Source organism: Epinephelus fuscoguttatus, linkage group LG17 (genome assembly GCF_011397635.1).
Source record: "Epinephelus fuscoguttatus linkage group LG17, E.fuscoguttatus.final_Chr_v1".
NCBI classification, from domain to species: domain Eukaryota; kingdom Metazoa; phylum Chordata; class Actinopteri; order Perciformes; family Serranidae; genus Epinephelus; species Epinephelus fuscoguttatus.
Window position 1 is genome coordinate 27,063,075 of NC_064768.1, and position 6,000 is coordinate 27,069,074.

The following is a 6,000-nucleotide window of genomic DNA, read 5'->3' on the forward strand; positions in this document are numbered from 1 at the left end:
AGTGAAAAATATGTTTCATTCTAATGTAGGACAATAGTAAATTAAAGACATCTAACACAATAGTGAGATTTAGGCTAGTTATTTATAAGGCCATTTAACAATGTTACAGTTTGAACATATGATATAATCTTAATAAGAGAGCTGTTTTTACAATGAGGCCTTGAATATTATGAGAAAAGATGGAAAATAGGGGGGAAAACATTCACAGATCACAGTGTCACTGTCACTATAATCAGGAAGCCATTAAATAGGTTGTGGATTATTTAATACTCCTTTTAATCTTCACGTTGAATGCATATTGTCTTCTGTAAATTTTAAACTTTTTCTCATGTGCATTTTGAAAATAGATTTAGTTCAGTTAATTCAGGATATCTGAACAGTAGAGAGCACAGACCAGTGTAAGTGAAGAAACTGCATAGAGATATCATTGCTTTGTATTTGTAAAAAAAACAAAAAAACAAAAACAAAAAGCAGACAGCTGCACTAGTTAGATATCCTATGTTCAAACTGTTGCAGTGTAATTGTTAAGTATGCTCACTGAACATTGTTAAATGGCCTTATAAATAACTATAAATCTCACCATTGTGTTGAACGTCTTTAATTTACTATTGTCCTGCATTAGAATGAAAGACATTTTTCTCTTTAACTGGTCTCTAAATTATATGTGTGGTGCTGAAAACATGGTAACAGCAAAATGTTCTATTCCAGTATATTAAGCTATAAATGTATGCATAGTCCAAGCATGGTCCAACTTAGAAGCCATTACATTTTGGAGTGGATCCAATTAACGGGTCCATGGGCAGGTACACTGGTGACAAATGTACATTTTTGCATAAAATCTGGTAGGACGGGTCCAAGTGGAAATGTTGGCACTTCACTATTGTTTCAGAAAAAACTTAATGCATATTTAGTAGATGCACAACCAGTTTGTCCCTCTGCTAAAAAGTTGTCATCAGAGACAACAACTCCTAATAAACGAGGTGACACACACTGGATTGTGGGTGATTGAACAAGAACAATGCTGCTTTTAGGTGGAAAGATTTTTGAAACAACCCAATGATTTTCACATCATCTGATGACTGCAGGAGCATTTCACTGACATTTTAAGGTCACACATTTAAGGTATTTGAACTTAAGTATTTTCATTTTATGCTACTTTACAGGCTACTTGTACTCCACAACATGTCTGAAGTCAATATTTTTGCCAGACATTGTTTTCCAAGTTAAGGGTTGGGAATAAGTTGTGGTTTTGGTTCAAATATGAACCCCTCCTTGCAAACCTCTCCATGTGTATGGGAGCGGTGCACCTGTGCATTTCCTACAATGGCAGAATGTCTGCTGTTATAAAGGCACTTTATTTTTTATTTATTTGTAATTTATCTACAATCCTCTTGATTACTAAATATCAATAACCTTACTGACAATAAAAAAAACACTTCATTTGTTTTCACAGTTTATTATAAAACATAAAGTGCTCCAAAAAGCTGTTCTGCCAGGTACAATACACATTACAGCCAGAAACAGAGAGCATCATGGGTAAATGCTGGTACAGAGTAAGTGATGTAACCGCTGTGTGGGCTGGTGAAATAAGGAGCAGCACTGGCTCTTGTGCAGACAGGGAATGAGGACTGAGAGCACACATGCATCCTCTTGATGGGCTGAGCAGCTCCATTAGCAGTGAGTCCACGGTGTGTGCTGCCCCCTGCTGAGCAGATGGGGGAACTTCCAGCTGAAGCTTGAAGGAGGAGAGGCTCCTCAGAGTCCCAGCTGAAGCTCCTCTTTGTCCCATGTGGTCTGTGTGTGGAGCGAGGCTGCTGCTCCGCTCTGACCGGCACTCTGCACAGAGGAGAAGCTCTGGAGGCCCGAGCAGAGGGACTGTCTCTCTTCAGGAGGGATTCAATGGAGAAAGGACTGCTGAACTTCACCTCACATTTGACCTGAACAGCTCTGCAGGCTGCAGGTTCAGGAGAGTGGAGAGCTGAGCAGCGCTCTGATGGTCTGCTGGTGTTCTCCGTCTCCACTTTGGAGGCCAGCTCAGGAAGAGGTGCAGGATGCCTTTGAAGTGACGACGCACCATCTTTGCCGTGATCTGACTGTGGTCCAGTTTCCAGTAGTTTCTCTTACTGTCCAGAGAATCTGGGACCACTGGAATCTGAAAAACACAACACAGGGCTTTTAGAGACAGAGGTTAAGTTGTTCATTCAAATAATGTGTTGTGTTCATTTGAAATATTAAAGATTGAGAATGTAAACTCACCTTGACAAAACATTTGTTGCTTGATAAACAGACTCTGATGTTGTTCTCAACAGATTTTCTGTCCTCAGAGATTAATGGTGCCAGTCTGTCCATCAACTGGAAAACATCAAATTGAGATTAGAGGTTTTAAAATGACAATTAGTTTGCCATATGACATGCTTCTTAAACCTGGTCATTAAAAACAACTTGACTCTTTCTTACCTGAGTGAAAGTGAGCATGTTGGCTGGAGCGTCTTGGAGGACGACAGCGATCTTAGCCAGGTAGGTGGTGCTCTTCCTGAGCAGACCTCGCTGAGAGCTGCTGGCTGGAGCAAAGAGAGGCAGCTGAGCTCCAAACTTCTCAGTCCTGTTCTGCATCTTGTTTGTTGGAGAATCACAGGAGTCAGGTCCCACACACACACACAGAGTAGCGAGAGCAGATGTGGGCCTGAAGTGTTCAGCTCTGGGTATAAGTCCTGCTGGCACAATAGGACATTAGAGGGTGTGCACTGCAGGTTAATGAGGACCTGTTGTTCCTTTAATGAGGTGAAAACATCTGTGGGCCACTGACCACAGGTCCGCTTGAACAATTGCTGCTTTTTTGGAAGCCAGTTTCACAGTTATCTGTAAATATAGCCTAAATTATTGGATTTGTGCAAGAGTTCCAGCTCATACACTGATCTCAACACAAATTATCAGCTAGTTTCAGTGTGATTAAAATAATATGACTTAAGGTGACACGAGTAAAGGAGCTTGGAAAAATCCTCTTCTGCTTGTTATGTAACTGTCATATTTGCTAAATGTGCATGATAAAGCATATTTAGGCATGAGAGCATACATGATATTAAGATGTTTTGTTTGAATTGTTTTTTGTGAGTGAAAGAAGAATAAGAATAGACGTGTATTGAGACTCAATTTGAATGCACGCAACACATGCACAGGGTATATGTTGCAGTGTCATAGTTACAGAGAATGAACATATTCATATTATTATAGGGCTCATTGTTTGATTATACCAGAACCAGTAACAACCAGTGGGTTTCCTGTGTCAGGTTCACTCACCGAGCCCAGTTTTAGAAACAATAGATCTGTCAAAATGTACAAATATACAAAATAAGGAGTGTTTTCAAGGGGCAAAAGCAAAACCAGTGCCTATTAGAGTAAAAACTGGAGTGAGACAAGCACAAGAGTTACTAAAATCTAACTAAAATGGCAGAAAAGGCTGCCATGAGTTCCTGAATCCAGCTGGTTTAAAAGTCCTATAGGACCACATTGTATCATTTAAATATGTAGATATATGGATCATCTGCTAACATTTTCATTCACAAAACGAATGCACATCTGGGTGACCCATTAGACAAGATCTATTCTCATGCACACGACCCTACCTGAGGATTCAGACCTCATTCAGCCATGAAAAGGAGCTCATTAACATGGAATACACAAGGTCCCTCTAATGTCCCACTGAGCTGAAAGGGCTGCTTTAAAGGCCTATAATAATGTAGCACTTCCACATAAGAGTGAGGGTCTACACATTAACAACAACAGTTCTTACACCTTTTTACTTTTGACAGGACAACTCCTCTTCCTATTATTGCAGAGGTTAAATAATGCTCTCAGTCAGGTCTGCACAGCCTTCCCAATCTCCCACAATGCCATGAAAAGGAACTTTTATTCTTTCTTTATTGAAGTGCTCTCATAAACCACTTCAAACTTTCTCTCTAGCATGTCTTTGTTCCCCCTGACTCTTATGCAAGCACGAAGATATTGTTAGAACTCTCTGTCTCGTAACTGGGGTTTTAGAAATGTGTCTGATTTTTTATTTCACTCATCTTCTCTTGTACAAAAACGTCAGCTACATTTCAAACATGTTAGCTCACACAATGCTTCGTGGTAACTGTCATCAGATGTTTAACCTTGAGCAAATGAAATGTGAAAGCTCTTTGTGAGGATGGAAAGGCTTTGAGTCAGATACGTTCAGACTGTCTCAGTCATATGCTTTTATGATGTTTCTGAGATACACAACAGCAGCGACACTACTACAGGAACCTTGACCACAGTGATGCCACCGTATTGTGTCCTTCTGACTTACAGCAATGCTGCCGTCCACACATCACCACCAGAAGAGTCACTTGAGGTGCAGTGATGATGAATAAACTAAAATGTCTTAAGTTCTTAGTTGTGATACTGGCTGGGATGAGCTTGCCTTTCAGGTATACCGTCTGTCGTATTTGAAATACACAGACTGTGGTTCTTTTAAGTCACTAAACTATTACGAAGTCCTCTTGGCACAATGAAAGCACTTTTGTTGTATTTCCGTAAGGTTTATTATGTCAGATGTTCCTTCTGTTTCACCCAAAACTGTCTGTGTGTAACTCAAATATACTGCGAGCTGGTGAGGCTCCGGATATGACACATTACTGGAGTGAACAGTTAGTCGTGGTGAGGCTGGTAGGATTTAGTGTGTGAGTGAACCAGGACAGATGTTTTCCCTGGGGTGTATCCTACTATTTTTTTAAGACAAATACTCCCTCACACACAAACGCCAGAGTATCTTTACAGCACACAATTTCTGCTTAAAAATAAAGAGAAGTTGCTACCCAATTAATAACACACAGGTCATAATCAAGGTTATATTCATTCTTTTTACACTCAAACCAAACATAACTGCTGTTAGGTGCACTTAAGCCAAATGTGGATCTGCAAAAAACAATATGCAATTTTTCAGATCGTTTTCAACCTTTAGCAGCCTGTCCAATTATTTTGTAGCCATTTAGCCAGTTTTACCTTTTTTTTTTTCTTACAGAAAATGTTAATTCAGACATAAATACGTTTACATTTTACATAACAGCTTTCCTAAGAAAATAAAAAAAGAACTACTCACAGTATAGCAAAGATAAAACAAAAATAAAAATGGCATCATGTGTATCTGTATCTGTAGAGAAGCATCTTCAAAAATAAACTACCTTAGAAACACATAATTTTTGGCTAAATTCACAGTTAAATCTGCACCTTAACACATTGGTAATTTAAAATGAGTCATTGCAAAACCCACTGGTTTAAAAACTGGTTTATCTTTTGCCATTATTTATTTATTTATTTTTTTTTTTACAGAGGAAACTTTTACTTATTGGTCTTGCAATCAATATAGTGGGTGGCAGTGCAGTGAGGCAATATAATTATCATTTTTTGTCACCTACAAAAGTAGATGCAGCAAGTAAGCATTTCTCTTTTCCTTTGCTCTATCAGGAAGTGTTAAAAAAAAAAATACAATTAGTGCTAAATCAAAGCTTCAAATAGCAAGTTTCCTGTACCAATCCCTTCCTAGTATGAATTCAATTTTGGAAATTCACCAAAAATGTGTGATTTCAAAGCTTTTTACAATCCCTCCAGCGCATCTTTTCACACATCAGTCATGTTTTAATATACCTAAAGTTCTAAATTACCCAAGTTTTAATTTCAAGTTGAATTACTTTCACATTACATAAATAACTTTCATCTTAAGCTAATGCTGCCTCATTTTAAACTTCTGTATTGGAGCTTTGATGTTTCATCTGATGTCACTATTTAAGTGTGGAGAATACTGCTGCTTGAATTTTGATTACCTGTATTTATGTCAGAATAGTGCGACACAACTTGAAGGTAATTTCACGTGCTATAATTTCATTCATTTACCAGCATACTGAAGCTTGGAAACACAGGTCTGTCTGTCAAAAAAGCAAACAATCATGACATGGAAGGACAGAAGACACGGGACAGACCAAA

At 38.6% G+C, this 6,000-nt stretch overlaps 1 pseudogene; it reads right to left on the minus strand.

Annotated features, from left to right (window-relative positions):
- Positions 1-1,508: 1,508 nt before the first annotated feature.
- On the minus strand, positions 1,509-2,705 carry LOC125904744 (forkhead box protein Q1-like; annotated as a pseudogene).
- Between the last annotated feature and the right edge of the window lie 3,295 nt (positions 2,706-6,000).